Source organism: Canis aureus, chromosome 10 (genome assembly GCF_053574225.1).
Source record: "Canis aureus isolate CA01 chromosome 10, VMU_Caureus_v.1.0, whole genome shotgun sequence".
Taxonomy (NCBI): Eukaryota; Metazoa; Chordata; class Mammalia; order Carnivora; family Canidae; genus Canis; species Canis aureus.
In genome coordinates, this window is record NC_135620.1 from 15,151,484 (window position 1) to 15,169,360 (window position 17,877).

Genomic DNA, 17,877 nt, shown 5'->3' on the forward strand with positions numbered 1-17,877 from the left:
CAACCCATGTTTATGAATTGGAAGAACTCATATTCCTATTGAAAATAATCTACAGATTCAATACAATCCCCATCAAAATCCTAATGCCATATTTCACAAAAACAGGAAAATAAATTCTGGAAGGCACAAAAAGAAAAACCATGAGTAGCCAAATCAATCTGGAAAAAGGAGAACAAACCTAGAGACATCAGAGTTCCTTTCAACATATGTTACAAAGCTAGAGCCATCACATTTCCTGCTTCCAAATTCTATTACAAAGCTACAGTAATCAAAACGATTTGGAACTGGCATAAAGATACAAAGACCAATGGACCGCAAAAGAGAGCCCAGACATAAATCTAAGCATATATGGTCAACAGAGCTCTGACAAGGGTGCCAAAAATGCACAATGAGGGAAGAACAGTCTCTTTGACAAAATAGTGCTGGGAAAATCAGACAGCCACCAGCAAAAGAATGAAGCTTTTATACAAAAGTCAATTCAAAATGGATTAAAGACTTAAACATATGACCTGGAACTGTTAAAATCTTGAAAAATCAACATAATGGAGGAGACTCATGACAGTGGTCTTGCCAGTGCTTTCAAGTAGAGGACACCAAAACAACAAAAGAAAAAAAACAAAACAAAATCAGACAACAAAGGCAAAATTAGACAAGTGGGACTACTAACTAAAAAGTTCTGTATAGCAAGGGAAACAAAATAGTGAAAAAGCAAGTTAGAGAATGAAAGAAATGTATTTGCAAATCATTCATCTTGTAAGAGATTAATCTCCAAAATATATAAGGAATTCCTACAACTGAATAGCAGAAAACTAATAACCTCATTTAAAAATGTGCAAAAGACCTGAAGAAACCGTTCTTCAAAAAAAGACCTATAAATGGCCAAAAGTTCTATGAAAAATGCTCAACACCATTAACCATCAGGGAAACATAAATCACAACCACAATGAGGTTTCATCTTGCACCTCTTAAGATGGCTAACATTGGTAGGGATGTGGACAAAGTGGAATCCCACACACTTTTCATAGGTATGCAGAATGGCGCATGGAAGTTTTTCTCAAAAAATAAAAAATTCAGAACTCCCATATGACTGACCCAACAGTCCCACTTCTGTGTATTTATCTGAAGGAACACAGATTAGTGCCTTGAAGAGACATGAGCACTCCCATATTAACTGCAACACTATTCATAATAACCAAGATGTGAAAATCACCTGAGTGTACACAACAGATAAAATGTGGTATAAGAAACATCAGAGAAAATGTGGCATGGCATATATATACAATGGGATACTATTCTGCCTCTCAAGAAAAAAAAAATTATGCCACAATATGATAAACCTCAAGGATACTCTGCTAAGGCATACAGGCCAGACACAGAAGGTCAAGTCCTGCACAATCCTCCTTCTAGGAGGTATTGAAAATAGGCTCACTGAAGTGGTTGCCAGGTGTTGTTGAGGGGAAAGAAGAAACGGGCAGTAGCTGGTTAACAGGCATACATTTTCAGCTAAATTTAGTTAATTCCTAGAGATCTGAAGAGCAACACTGTATGAAGAGTCAACAATACTGTACTGCACACTTAAAACTTTAAGAGGGTACATCTCCTATTAACTGTGTTTTCCACAATAAAATGTTAAAAAGTTTAAAAAAAAAGAATGTTTCAATACATTAGCATGTTTATGCAAAGCTTTGCAAAAGACTAAGTATTTAATAATAATGAATGATGAGATATGTTGTTTTTTATTCCTGTGTTGAAATACACAGCAGCAAAGAAAAAGATCACATTTTTGAAGCCTCTGTAATATGAAAAAAAAAGGGCAAGTTTTTTTCAAAAGGGATTCTTTTGAGCACTCAGTAAAATTAAATACTGCAGCAGGGGCTGATTATGCATAAATAAATAAAATATACATGGAGCTTATATAATATAGAAGAGACAAGATAGTAAACAAACATCGAATCACAAATTCTGATGTAATGGCGGGTAAAAGCAAAGCTGCAGATCTCAAGCATCAGCAAGTCCAAAAGCTTTTCTTAGCAAAGTTAAGGCCTTATGAGAAAGATGCAGTCACAGGAGTGGCAGGAACAGCAGTTCAGGCAGTGGGAACAGCATGTCTAAGGAATCTAGGAGGAGCCAGAACTTAGCACAGTTTGCAAGCTAATGAGATGTTGCAGGACTGAAGCACACCCCACAAAGAGGGAGTCGTGATGTTAAAAGGTTGAATAAGGTGGCCAGGGACCTTTACATTCACAGCTTTAAAGGCTTTAGAAAGTTTTAAAAGTAAGGGATTTAGAATTGTTTCTTAGTACATGTGTTTCTAATCTGTTTTAAATTGATTTTAAACATGGGGCAGTTTAAGTTATTAAACAAGTATATCTTTTTTGAGTGGAGTGTTAATTAAAGAGAAGCATAACAAGTAAAGAGACTAGATAGGAGTCTCCCTAGCAGTGGAGGTAAAAAAAAAAAAAAAAGAAAGAAAAAGAAAGGTGGTTTACACAGATTGTGACCTGTTTTGTAAAGCAGGTTGCTAAGTAGGATGCTGGATTTGAAGCTGAGGGGCAGGTGTAGCCTGACACTAACTTGGAAAGTTCGCAGAACATAGTTTTAAATCAGAAAAAATCCAAGTACAATAAAGTCTGCACTGTGTGAGTTCAATTATTGTGAAGAAACATATAAGTAACTTCCCAAATAGAGTGTTATTGGTAGTTGTCCCTGAGTGGTGGGATGATGACCGGATTTATTTCCTTCCTCGTGACCTTAAATATTCATTGAACATTTTAACAAATCTTACTGCCTAAGGGAATTTTATTGAAAATATTCAGAAGGATAGTAGTCTCTGAGACTTTGGCAATAGGTGATTCCTTCCATCTCTTTTTCTCATGGTTCTCTTGACCCCCACTGCAAATGCTTTCTCTCTCCAAAGCATTACATTTTAATTAGGAAAAAAAAAAAAGCCACTTCCAATACTCTAATCGTCTATTGGCTTTTAGTGTTTGGTGTTGCAGAAGAAAATTCTGAAGCCTTGTACTTTCCTTTCTTTGGATATAACTTCCCCTTCTCCTCAGATGTGCACAGAATCATTTTCAATCTCCAAACATATGCATCATATTTCTTGACCTTTCTTCATTATTTTTTCTAGTTATTGTTAAATCCATGCAGTATGTATATTCAGGCCTTTTAATTTTTTTAACCAATAAAATTTTCTAGTTTTTCTTTAGTACTTCAAGCCAAATGGTACATTTATTACACAGACGCACTTTCTTGATCTTTCCTATCTTTTCTCTGTATTTTATTCCCTTTTCCTTCTGTGGCTTTTGTAAGCCAGGTTGCCTTTTTACTGCATGAATTCATTTTCCTTCCCTCCTGCAAGCTATTCACCACACTCATCACTTTTTAAAATTTGCAGTCAATTTTTATTATCCAGGGAATCTTTTGTGATTGCAGGTGATTTCTTCCTTCTAATTTATTCTCCTAAATGCATGTGCACTTTATTGACTTGTGAGGAAATGAATCAAATTAAAAGGATTATTTTTTTTTCCAAAAGTGGTTTCTCTAGATTTTCAAAGGCCCCAATTTTTTTTTCCCCTCTGTGTTTGCCTATTGTGGACAAAGGCTCTCCCCATGGCCTCACTGATTGCTATGCCTGGACCTTGCCTTTTCCACTTCAAGTTATTCTGCTCCCAAAGGGAGATGTGCATTGGGCTTCCTGTTTGCCTGGCATAGAACCTCAACCCCAGAAAGGTCCTTACATGAATGTGGGGGGCATGCTTCTCTTTGAGAGGGACTAACATTGCCAATTAGTTCTTCACACCACCTCCTTCCCACTTTGTCCTCCGGCATAAATTCCAAGTTTCTGGAGTGTGAATGGCACCTGTTTTGGTTTCCTATTGCTGCTGTAACAAATGACAGAAAAACAAGTAACCCATTTATTATCTTCATATCCTGCCTAAGATTTATTATCCCCTATCTTCTGGAGATCAGAAGTTTGGTTGGGACTGGCCTGATCCTCTGTTCTGGGCCTCACAAATCTATAATGTCAGGTAGGTTAGGTTCTTTTTTGGAGGTCTTGTAGGTCTGAGGTCCCCATTTTCTTGCTGGCTGTCAGCCAGGGTCTGCTGTCTGCTCCTAGATGCTACCTGCATTCCTTCCTATCTGGCCCATCCATCACCAAAGCCACGATGACATAATGAATTCCCCTTACCCCTCCAATCTCTCTGGCCTTTTTCCCCCTTACTTCCCTCTTTTGCTTTTAAAAGTCCATGTGATGATTAAATTGAGCCAAAAGTACACATAATCCAGAATAATCTCTTTATTTTAAAATCAAACAATTTTTAGCCTTCAATGCATCTTCAAAATATCCTTTTTCTATATAAGGTAACATAACCAACAGGAGGCAGAGGTCATAGATGCATAGTCATCCTACCACCACATGCTTCCCAGAAAACATGGAAGAGAATGAGAGAACTAAAAAGTAACATTAACATAAAATGTTAGAGAAGTCATTCATTCTTCAAGAGAAAGCAAGCATAGACTACCTACTGTTATTCTAACTTTCTATAAATAATGAAACAACTAGGATAGTCCAAGATTATGCATATAAATATGCCCTAAAAGATGAAACGCTATGCAAAGAATTCATAATCTTAAAATTCCAACAAGCTTATAAAGCAGCTAGTTGGGTATCCTTCTTTCCCTCCAGATTTTGTCTATTTATTTGAGAGAGAGAAAGTGAGTGAGAGCACAAGAAATGGGAGGGTCAGAAGGAGAAGTGGACTCCTCACTGAGCAGGGAACCTGATGCAGGGTTCAATCCCAGGACTCTGGGATCATGACCTGAGCCAAAGGCAGACACCTAACTGACTGAGCCACCTGGGCACCTCCACTTGAGTGTCTTTCACACAAAACTCTAAAGGTTACAAAAAAAAAAAAAAAACAAAAAAAACCCAACAAAACCTCTAAAGGTTAGTAAGCTATTTTGGAGAAATGGTGTTCTGGATAATCTATTTAAAATTCCAGAGGGAATTAGAAAGTACTTGTTTACTTTTAATTAACAGTCATTAAATGGAGTGTTTAGGTAAATTTGATTTTATAAAAGAAAAAGAAAAGGGTAAAGAAAAAAAAAGAATTTATTCAGTGAAACCTTTCTGTGAGCCAAAGAAGCTAGTTAATTAAAATACATGGATTATAAAGGTTCAGTGAACAGGCTGTCAGGGTATATGTCTTAATTCACCTGTTTTATGTAGTACTTGCTTGGACAGTAAGCACAGATTTTAGAGTGCACCTTCCTAATCTGTAGTTATGTACACTCCAATGGCAATAGACAATACACACTTATCAAAAAAGGACCCACTATAGGAGATACCCACTTCTAGATATTTGCAACTAGCCTTCATACTAATATCCTTTCATATTACACCCATCTTTTTCAGGGTGATAAAAATGAAATGGTGTTAATGAAAGCAAAGTTTCTTCTGCAACATTTTCTTTAAGATTTTATTTATTTATTCATGAGAGACACAGAGAGACAGAGAGAGAGAGAAAAAAAGAGAGAGGCAGAGATATAGGCTGAGGGAGAAGCAGGCTCCATGCAGGGAGCCTGACACAGGCCTCCATCCCGGGTCTCCAGGATCACCCCCTGGGCTGAAGGCGGCGCTAAACCTTAGCTAAGCCATCCTGGCTGTCCTGCAACATGTTTTTATTTTTTTATTTATTTTTATTTTTTTAAATTTTTATTTATTTATGATAGTCACAGAGAGAGAGAGAGAGGCGCAGAGACACAGGCAGAGGGAGAAGCAGGCTCCATGCACCGGGAGCCCGACGTGGGATTCGATCCCAGGTCTCCAGGATCGCGCCCTGGGCCAAAGGCAGGCGCCAAACCGCTGCGCCACCCAGGGATCCCTGCAACATGTTTTTAAAGATGAAATTGAGAACTTCTGGAAAGGCTGGTAATGGAGGAGTGGGTTTAGAGACCATTTTCCACTGAAGCCAAATACAATGACAAATACAAAGCAAATTCTGAAAAAGCCATAGAGTGAAAAAATACATGCTCACTCTTTAACTCAGGAACCACAAAAAACTATAAGGAATTTTAGCCACAGAGAGAATGAATTAAAGGAAATGAAACGGACACACCTAAAGCCAATACTAGGGAGAAACGTACTTCACCAGGCAGCTGGAGAAGTAGCCTGCACATTCAAAGCTCAGACTGAGTCTCAAAGACCTAGAACCCTTCTGAAGGAGGCCTGGTCAGTGCCTGGAGGAAGGCTTCTGCGTGGAAGGTAGGCAGCCCACCCAGGACCTCCAGCATGGCACTTGAGGCTGGCTGACTACCCTCGGAGCAGCTTTGTGGGAACAGAAACAGCTCAAGTCCCTTTCTCTGAAACGGAGCTGTGAAATGTGCTGTGGGCATTGGCCAAGTGATCTTCTGGGTGCAGCCATCTCTCCTTTTACTCAGCTCAAGAAGAAGTACTTGTCCAAGAGGGATTTAAAAAAAAAATCAGAAAAAAATCAACACCTGGTTCTATCTCAGCTGTCATCAGCAGTAGGTAATTTTTTTTAATGATGATTTGAGTTGCTCATTGTTTAGTTCATATTTCTTATGAGGCTCCTTCCCTTCTCCTTGGTGGCTGAGGGTTGGTCAGGAGGGAGGTTATGGGTGAACTGCTTGTTGTTGTTTAAATAAATAGAATAAAAATGTCAAAACAAAAACAAGGCAAATATATTTTCAAACTAATTCCTTCCAGTCAAGAAAAATAACCATCATAACTAAAACAATAATTCAATGAAAAAAACAAACAAACTATATGTAAAAGGAGGTGGAGGGAAGTCTGAATGTGCCAATTCTTTAATTTACAAAGAAAAGGGTCACTTGTCAGGGATTTCTGGTTTCCCATCCAGCAGGAAAGGAGCTCAGATGTTGCTACTCTATTCTAACAACTAGCAGAAATGTTTATAAATAGATATATCAAAAATGCTTCTTAGATGCATGAGAGAAGGTAAATCACAGGGCAAACTACCACCACAGAGTGGGAAGACAGAAAGGAGGATATAGAAAATCCCAAATTGGAGTAGAAACTTTCAAGGAAAACAATACCAGAGAAGGGAAATGTGACATGTAATTGATGAATTGCTGGAGCTTCAGTATGGACAAGCCTTAGAGATAAAAACTCCAGGGGAACCAGTTATGGAGGATCCCCCACTTTTTAAAGTTCTAACTCTGGGAAATCTACCAGATTGTCATGGTGAATGTCAGAGAAAATCCAGTTTTGCTTTTGGCAGGAGGGCAGAAAAAGGATGCATGTTGAAATATGCCAGAGCACTCTGTTACCTCAACAGAATTTATCCTACCAGAGTGTCAACAACCTGGAGGAAGGAAAATATCCAAACCAGCCCCCACTGGCTGTCTGGTTCCACCTAACGGGAGTGCAGAAGGAAATGAAAAGCAAAGGTGAGGAGCATGGTCCAGGAAACAAAAACAGTTAAGAGCATGGTTTTGCCGGGAAATGAAAACCTAATCCCAGAACTACAGAAAGCATCCTCTTCCCCATACCTTCTCACTACATTACTAATGTAGTTCCTTTTCACTAGTACCTCATGTCTACTTCTCACAAAAAAATTACAAGTCATACCAAAAGGCAAAAACACAGTTTGAAGAGACTATAAAAGCATCAGAACCAGAGACAGATACTACAGGTATGTTGGCATTATCAAGGAACTTTTTAAAATTGTGATTAATATACAAATGGCTTTAATGGAACAAGTAGAAAAGATGTAAGAACAGATGGATAATATAAAAAGAAAAATGGAAATTCAAAAAAACCTGCTAGCAATCAAAATTAGTAGAACTTTGAGTGGGCTCATAGCAGACTAGACACAGTTGAGGAATGACTCTCTGAGCTTGAGTATATAATGGAGAACTTCAAATCTGAAAAGAGGAAAAACTGGAAAATATAGACACAGGGATTAAAAGTAAGTATAGACACATGCTAACACTAATTAAGATCATTAATTTTATATGTCAACTTGACTGAATAAAAGGATGCCTAGATAGTTGGCAAAACATTTCTGTGAGTGTCTGTGACATTGTTTATAGAAAAGATGAGCATTTGAACTGGTGAACTGAGTAAAGCAGATGGCTCCCCACAATGTGGGCAGGTATCATCCAACCTATTGAGGGCCTGAATAGAATAAAAAGGTAGAGGGAGGAAAGGTTAATTCATCAGCTCTCTGCTTGAGCTGAGACATCCATCTTCTTCTGCTTTCATGGTTCTTAGTCCCTTATCTCAGACTCAATTACACCACTGGCTTCCTTGGGTATCTCACTTCTAGACAGCAGATCATGAGATTTCTCAAATTCCATAATCATCATGTGAGCCTGTCCCTAGAGTAAAACTTCTCATCCATCTATCCATTCATCTCCTAATCTGTGTTCCCAGAGAAAACTCTAATACACTAATGAAAAGAAAGCAGGAGTAATTGTACTATTTCAGAACAGATTTCAGAACTTTCAAGGAAAGTTATCAGGGATACAAGGATAAATATGACATTCCATAATGACAAAGGAGTCAATATTCAAAGAAAGCACAACAGTCATTAAAGCATATGCACCCAATATCAGAGCAAAAAAATTCCAAGGAAAAATAAATGAATCTACTCTTTTGATTCGGTATTTTAACACTCCTCTATCAGAAATGGACAAACCAGTCAGACAGAATATTAGTAAGAACACAGTTGAATTTAAAGCACCATCAATCAGATGGATATAATTTACTTCTCTAGATTACTTCAGCAACAGCAGAATATGCATTTTTCTTAAGCTGCTATGGAACATCCCCCAACACAGACCATATACTGGACCATGCAACATATCCTAATAAATTTAAAGGCATAGAAATCATCAAATGTCTGTCCTCAGACCACAGTAGGATTAAATTAGAAATCAATAATGGAGGGGTGCTTTGGTGGTTCAGTTAGTTGAATGTTTGTCTTCAGCTCCGGTCATGATCTCAGTGTCTTGGGATTGAGTCCGGTGTTGGGCTCTCTGTTCAGTGATGAGTCTGCTCCCTCTCCCTCTGTGCACTCTCTCTCCCCCTTTTTTCTCTTTCTTGCAAATAAATAAATAAAATATTTTTAAAAAAAATCAATGGAAAGATAGTTGGAAAATCCTAAATGCTTCAAAATTAAACAACATGCTTCTGAATAACACATAGTCCATGAAGAATTCTCAAGAAAAATTTTAAAAATATTTTGAACTAAATGGAAATAAAATAGAACTTAACAAAAATTGCTGAGATGGAGTGAAAACAGTATTAGAGGAAAATTTATAAATTTTATAAATAAAATTTAATATATAAATATTTTTAAAATTCAATATTTATATATTAAATGAAAATATTAGGAAAGAAGAAATGTCTAATATTAATAATCTAAGTTTCCATTGGAGGAAAATAAAAGAAGCACAAATTAAATGCAAACTAAACAGAAAAAATAGTAAGACAGAATTTAATGAAATTGAAAATTGCAAACCAAGAGAGAAAAACCAATGAAACCAAAGCTGGTTCTCTGAAAAGATCAATGCAATTAATAGGCCTATAACCAGACTAAGACAAAAAGAACTGACATAAATTTCTAAAATCAGAAAGAAGGGACATCACTACAGATCCATGGAGATTAATAAGGTAATAAAGAAATACTATGGACAACTGTATGCCCACAAATTTGGTAACATAAACAAAATGGACCAATTCCTTGAATGCAAAAAAACTTGTGAGAAGAAACAGACAATCTGAATAGGCCTATATCTATTTTTTCAAGTGAATTATAGCTATCCTCTACAATCTCTCTTAGAAGACAGAAGCATAAGGAATGCTTCATAACTCATTCTATGAGACCAACATTATCCTAGTACAAAATCCAACAAGCATTACAAGACAAAAACAAAACAAAAAGCTACAGACCACTCTCTTGAACATAAATGTAAAAATCTCTAACAAAAAAAATTGTAAATTGAATCCAACAACAAATAAAAGACAATTACACACCACAATCAAGAAGGATTTATCCTAGGTATGCAAGGCTGCTTTTACACTACAAAATCAGTTAACATAATCCAACTCATCAACAGGCTGAAGAAGAAAAGAAAACCACATGATCCTATCAATACATGCAGAAAAGTCATTTGACAAAATCAAACACCCATTCATGATAAAAACTCTCTGTGAACAAGGATTAGAAGGGAATTCCTTCAACTTGATACAGAGCAAAATAACCTACAGCTAGCACTGTACTTAATGATGAAAAACTCAAAGCTCTCCTGCTAATATCAGTAACAAAGTGAGGATGTTCCCTCTCAGCACTGCTTTTCAACCTTGTACTGTAAGTCCTGGCTCATTTAGTAAGACAAGAAGAGTGTACAAAAGGTATACATACTGGAAAAAAAAATAAAACTGTCTTTAGTAGTATATGACTAAGTATAGTCTATGTAGAGAAACTGAAAAGAATCAATATGATATCTCCTGTAACTATTAAGTTACTATGGCAAGATTGTAAGCTACAAGGTTAATATACAGAAGTCAATTGCTTTCCTATATAACACAATGAACAAATGGAATTTGATGTTAAAAATACATTACCATTTACTTAGCAAACCCCCAAATGAAGTACTTAGGTATACATACAACAAAATATGTCTAAGACATCTATGAGGACGATGCAGATGAAAAATGTCAAAGAAGAACTACATAGAAAGACATTCCATGTTCATGTGTAGACTCAATATGGTCAAAGTAGTTGGTTCTTTCCCACTAGATTTGAAGATTCAACTCAATCCCAATCAAAACCCTATCAAGTTATTTTGTGGATAATGAGAAACTAATTCTAAAGTTTCTAGGTAGAGGCATAAGACCCACAAGAGTGAACACAATATTGAAGGAGAAGCACAAGATTGGAGGACTGACACTACCTGACTTTAAGACTTAGTATAAAGTGACATTGTCTTGGTTGTATAGCTCTACAGTTAGTCTTGAAGTAGTTTACTTTCTCATACAATTTTTCATTTTCACTTATTTTTTTATTATGTCTTTTACTCACCTCTTGCACTCCAGCGTGTACTGGTGAAAGAAGGGAAAAACAAATCAATGAAGAGAATCGAGAGCCTAGAAGTAGACCCACATAAATAATAGTCAATTTTTCTTTAAGAAAGGAGCAAATGCAATGCAATGGGGCAAAGGCAGACTCTTCAACAAACAGTGGTGGGCCAAATGGACATACATGTGCAAAGAAATGAATCCATACACAGACCTTACACCATTTACAAAAAATGACTCAAAATGCATCAGGCACCTCTACATAAAATGAAAAAACAATAAAACTCCTGGGAGCTACCATAGAAGAAGATCTTGGCGGCCTTGGGGATGGCTATAACTTTCTAGACACAACACCAAAGGCACAATCCATGAAAGAAATGTCTAATAATACAGATTTCATCAAAAACTTCTGCTCCATTAAATATGGTATCAAGAGAATGTGAAGAGAGGCTATAGAATGACAGAAAATATCTTTAGAGGCATATATGATAAAGGATTGTTATACAAAATATACGAAGATTCTTAAAACTCATCAACAACAAAAATTTAAAAAGGAGGCAAAAGACCTGAACAGACACCAAAGAAGATATACAGATGCCAAATGAACATATGAAAATATGTTTTTCATCATATGTTGTTAGGAAATTACAAATTTCAAAAACAATGAGATACCACTCTACATACCTGTTAAACTGGCCAAAATCCAAAACAATGACAACACCCAATGCTGGCAAGGATAGGGAGCAATAGAGACTCTCATTCATTCCTGGTGGGACTGCAAAATTGTACAGCCACTCTGGAAGACTGTGAAACCATTTTGGTGGTTTCTTAGAACACTAGGCACATGTTTACCATATGATTTAGTAGTAATGCTCTTTGGAATTTACCCAAATGAACTGAAACCTTACATCCACACAAAAACCTGCCCTCACGTATTTACAGCAGTGTTATTCTTAATTGCCAAAACCTGGAAGCAACCAGGATGTCCTTCAGGAGGTAAATGGGTAAATAAACTAAGATACATCCAGACAATAGTGTATTTTTCAGTGCTAAAGAGAAATGAGCTATCAAGCTATGAAAAGACGTGGAGGAAACTTAAATGCTTATTACTGTGTGAAGAGAACCAACCGGAAAAGCTTTTCAAGGTGTATGATCACAACTCTATGACATTCTGGAAAAGGCAAAAGTTCGGAGACAGTAGAGTTCACTGGTTAGCAGAAGAATAAAAAAATCATTCAGTGTGTTACTACGATAATTGATACATTTGTCAAAACTCCTAAGATGTACAATATCGAGAGTCCCATACAAACTACTACAGACTTTGGGTGGTAATTACATGCCAGTGTAGGTTCACTGACTGTAACAAATGTACCAGTCTGGTGAGGGATGCTGGTAATCGCGAAGGTTGTATGTATATAAGGAGAGGGAGTAGAGAGAACTCTCTGTACTTCCTTTCAAGTTTGAGATAATGCTAAAATTGCTCTAAAAAGAGTTTAATTAGAAAATTAACTGCCATTATTTCACTACTTAGAGCATTAACTGTACAAAGATGGTGTTCATTTTTTAAAGACATAAATAAAACAATACAATTAAAGAGTGGCTAGGGTGGAGAGAGAAAAATGTCAATGTGTCACAGAAAATTATGAGAAAAAAAGAAATCAATCAAAAAGTATCCCCCAAAAAGAAAACAAAATAAAAATTTATAAGCATATTATATAATATGAGTGACCTTAAATATTTGAAAGAAAAACCTAAGATACTTGATTGAAATCCAGAATCCAAGTATGGTTCATGCTGTTATATTTACATTTAAAAGGAAGTAACTCAGAAAATGGGTAAAATGCATTAGGAAAATGCAAAGAAATATAAAACCAAGGGTCACCACATTAATAACAGATCCAACGAAAATCAAAATAAAAACCATTCAAAGGGATAATTTTTTGAAGTACAGTTGACAAACGATATCCTATTAGTTTTACATGTACGTCCCAGTCATTCAATATTTTTTTACACTATGAAATCACCTCCACAAGAAGTCTAGTTACGATCTGTCGCCATACAAAGTTATCACAATATAATTGACTGTATTCCCTATGCTGTACATTACATTCCCATGACTTACTTTTCATTTATTTATTTTTTTAAAAAGATTCTATTTATTTATTCATGAGAGACAGAGAGAGAGAGAGAGAGAGAGAGAGAGAGGGAGGCAGAGACATAGAGTGAGAAGCAGGCTCCCCCGGGGGAGCTCAATGGGGGACTCATCCCCAGACCCAGAATCACGCCCTGAGCGGAAGGGCTCAGGCGCTGCCCAGGCAGACGCCTGGACTTAATTTTAACAGAAAGTTTGTTACTCCCAGTGCCATTCACCTATTTCACCGAGCCCATACAAGCTCCCCGATCTGGTAACTATGGTTTCTTGTATCTGTGAGTCTGTTTCTGTTTTTATTCCTCGGTTGTTTTTTAGAGCCCACACGTAAGTGAAATCATACAGTATTTGTCTTCGTCTCTCAGATTTAATTCATTTAGCATGATGCCCTCTAGGTCCATCCAAGTTGTCATAAATACTAAGATTTCATTCTTTTTTATGATTGATATTCCACATAATACACATACACAGTATATACATAGCACAACTTCTTTATCCATTCATTCACCAACAGACACTCGTTGCCTCAGGATCTTGTCTACTGAAAATAAAGCTACAAGGGACATACAGTTGCAAAAAGGTGTTCATATTAGTGTTTTCATTTGCTTGATAAACATCCTAAAGTAGAATCAGTGGATATAATAGTGCTACTTTTAATTTTTTGAGAAGCCTCCATACTGGTTTTCCATAGTGGCTACACCAAATTACATGCCCACCAGAAGCACAGGAGGGTTCCTCTTACTCCATAGTCTCACCAACACTAGTTATTAAGAAAAATAGCAAATTTAACAGGTAGGAGGTGATATCTCATTGTGGTTTTAATTTGCATTTCTCTGATAATTACGAATATTTAGCATCCTTCATGTCCCTGTTGGCCATCTGTATTGTGTTCTTTGGAAAAATGTCTATTCGGGACCTCTGCCTATCTTTTAAATTGTTTTTTTTTAAAGACATTAAGTCATGGGGCACCTGGGTGGCTCACTTGATTGAGCGTCAGACTCTTGGTTTTGGCTCAGGTCATGATTTCTGCTCATAATCGCTAGCCCCCTGTTGGGCTCAGCACTGGGTTTAAGCTTTCTTGGGATTCTCTCTTTCCTTTCCCTCTGAATAGCAAAGATGTGAGACTCTGTTTAGCAAGGAATGCTTTGAGATGTAATCATTTCGGTATGGATGTCTTCTGCATTTTTTTTTCTTTCTTTTCACACGTAGGCATATTCTAAACCCACACATGAGACTTGATCCTGTCAAACAATGTTGATTACTGGTCCCAAGTGACTTCAGCTGTGGCTATGAGCTGACTTTGTAAATATGCTCAGATATGCTTGCTAAAAAGAAAATGTCAACATTCAAACAAGATCACTTTGTTACCAAGGCCTAAGAGCACATGACTACCCAAAAAAGGCTGAATTACAGGAGAACAAAGATGAAGAACAGCTCACTGCTTTGTCAAAAGAAAACTAAAACTAAATATTGGCAAAAATACTATGGTTTGTTTTTAACATAGATTACCTTTATTTGTTAAACAAGAAAATCATATTGTACCCTGAACATTGATTCTTGGCTTAAAACAAGAGTTAAAAAAAAGAATTAGCCAACCCAAATTTTTGGTATTTCTTTTAGGAGGCCCCAGGAGACCCTTGATGTAGCTCACCATTCTCTCCCACCCAGGTCTGAACAGTTTTAGAAGAAACTCAAGTGGCACATGGGATCAAATTCAAGGACGTGGCTTCATTCAAGCTTTCTAGGTAAGTAGTGTTGAGAACACAGAATGTGGCCAAACTCCCCATGTAGACCCAGGCAAGTGTGGGAGACATCCCCCAGAGGATGAGCACTGGATCTTGTACTTGGACATAACACACCCCACTTAGTTTTCCTCCTTCTCCTGATCTCCACTGTTGCTCCTTCCTTTTGTCTGCACTTCTAAATGTTGGAGTGACCAGGGATTAGTCCTTGGGCCACATTTATTTTTCTGACAACATTCACATTCCAGGATGATCTCAGGCAGGCCTGTGACTTTGAATTCCACTTCTGAGCTGATGTCAGGTTTGGGCTTCTCCTCTGAGCACCAAACCACATCTCTAATCCCCTGATTACTCTCTGCACCAGATGTCTAACAAGCTTCTTAAACTCAGCTTATCTAAAACTAAACTCAGAATTTTTACTGCCGGCCCCATCCCAAACATGTCTGACCTCAGTCTTTCCACCTCACTTAATTGCAAATTCATCCTTTAGTTACTCACTTCAAAATCTTTGACGTGCATCTCCATCCTTAATGCTTATCTTTCCTCACACTGTTCATCACCTGTTGGCAAAACTTGCCTACTTCAAATATGCTCAGTAGCCCTTTCCTCCTCACCACCTTCCCTGCTCGCACCATCACATCACTTCTCCACTTTTGCAATGACCTCTTCTTGTCACAACCTCCTCCTTCCTCAGATGAGTCTTAGGACAGGAGACCAGTGATTTCATTAGAACACAAGTCAAATTAGGTGAATTCTGGGCTCCAGCCGATTATTGCCAATAATCGGAATTATTGCAGGAATTCTCTGCTTTAGCCCCTGTGACTCCCTTCTAAAATTCTGGCCCCCAACCCTTGATATTTCTTCTCTCTGCTCCACAGTTTTTCCTCCAACACTTGCCACTTTATTTGTTGTATTAATTTTTTAATCTTAATTGCAAGAGAGTTAACCTACAGTGTTCTATTAGTTCCAGGGGTATGATAGAATGATTCAACAATGCTAGACATGGCTCAGGGCTCATCATGGTAACACTTGCCACTTTAAAAGCACTTCTGTTTCTTATGTTTATTTTCTGTACCTCCTATTAGAGTAGGGGTTCTTTGTCTATTTTATTCATATTTGCCTATTTTATTTGCTTCGAATCCAGTGGCTAGAAAGCCATCTGACATTCATAAGCTCTTGATACTATCTGTTGAATGAACGAATGGTTGGCTCATGTCTAAGAGGAAGAAGGGGGGAATTGAGCCCAACATGCTCAGGTGTTTGGCCCAAATTCACCATCTTGCCAGAACTGCCCTTCCCTAAAGCAGAGTGAGGAAAGGAGCAAAAGGGAGTCCACCTGTGTTGGGATGCACGGAGCACCAAGAACACAGGAGGAGGCATGAGTAATAGGGACTAAGGTGCTCTCAAAGCATATGCTTGGTTTTCATATTCTCAGTGAAAACCCAAGGTAATACTGCAGTTACAATCCCAGGGAATCTAAAACTGAGGTCTTCCTACTATAGTCTGAGAGTCCAGTATGGCCTGCAAAGGGTTTTCTGTACCACTCTTGACTCAAGAATTTCCTTTCAATTTTGCAAAGATTACAAGGAAGAGCAGGAGGGCAGCCGCCTAATCAAATACATCAACTCCCAAGCAAGAGAACATTTGAGTTTCACTATGTTTAATTCTCTATGTGTGATCTCATCTGTGCCATCAGTGCTACACTCAGAAATCCCCCCCGCAATACACACACACACACACACACACACACACACACACACACACATACACTATCATCTTTAGGAAGCACTGGATGACTCTGAAATTCAAACATTCTGCATTTACCCCCATCTCAGTGGGAAAACCAGCGCTTCCTCCTGACACATTCTGGGGCCCTGAGTGAAGAGCAGCAGGGTTGAGTCTGTCCTTAGCTTTTTCTTCCAGCCAGAGCCATCAGGTGCTCTCTGTAAGGGCACTTTGAAGAAGAGGCTGACACTGCAGTGCATTTGGGAAATGGTGTCTGAGAGACAATAAAAGGGGCCTTGGCTGAAAGTATATTAAGGGATCACAGGAGTATATCTTGACTGCATGCTCTGATCTTTTGATTCAAAGACACACATCTTCTCATCTCCCAAGGGGCAAGGCCAACCTAACACAGAATATAGACGAAGCCTCACAAACAGGGTTGCCAACTGCATGTCACAGATAATTAGTGAGAACACGGCGAGAGGTGCCCTCAGTGCAGAAGAAAAGCGGATTAGGGAGGAAACTCAAGGTGTGTGTGTGTGTGTGGAGGCACCAGCCTAGATGTGCAAGGCAAACAAGCACCGAGGTGGCACTGGAGCGGCTCACTGTTTACCTGGGGCTACGCTGAGGAGCAGGGAGAGAGTAGGCTGGCACTTCCTGGTGACTTTGCTGAGCTACTACTTTGCTTATTTCCCTTACATCCTTTTTCCCAGAGTAGCAGGAGGCTGGTGTGAGTGGGTGCGAGCAGAGAAGGCCAGGTGTAATCATTCAAATAGCAGATTCTGGCTTCATGTGTGGTTAAGAGTGGAACCAGCACAGTCCCATTTTATATTCATTTTATTTGTATAATGCACTTCTGTACATTGTATACAATGTATGCAAGTACATTGTATTTGTGCAAATGTATATATACACTTTATTTGTGTCACTTCCCAATAAGACTTGAGGATAATTATCAAAGGTATGCCTACCATAAAATATAAGTATTTGAAGTTGTGAGATGAGAAAGAAAACAGATTTGGACATCTGTGGCCTACAAACAGGTGTTGTCATCAACTTTCACATTTCTTTCACTTTGCCATCAGCCAACTCTTTTCTCCTGGTAAAGTGACAAGGGTCTCGCAACTCATCAGTCCCTGTGAGCCATCAACGAACCTCCATAAAACAGTCTTCTTATTCCTTCC

The 17,877-nt window shown here is 38.0% G+C and overlaps 1 long non-coding RNA gene across 5 annotated transcripts in view; it reads left to right on the plus strand.

The window, feature by feature from the left end:
- Window positions 1-17,877, plus strand: part of LOC144322009 (uncharacterized) — a 103,703-nt gene that overhangs the window by 21,806 nt on the left and 64,020 nt on the right. For all 5 annotated transcript variants that reach the window (XR_013387570.1, XR_013387572.1, XR_013387571.1 and 2 more), the window contains one exon: window positions 14,847-14,971. This is a non-coding gene — a long non-coding RNA (uncharacterized LOC144322009). The remainder of the gene's footprint in view (window positions 1-14,846; window positions 14,972-17,877) is intronic.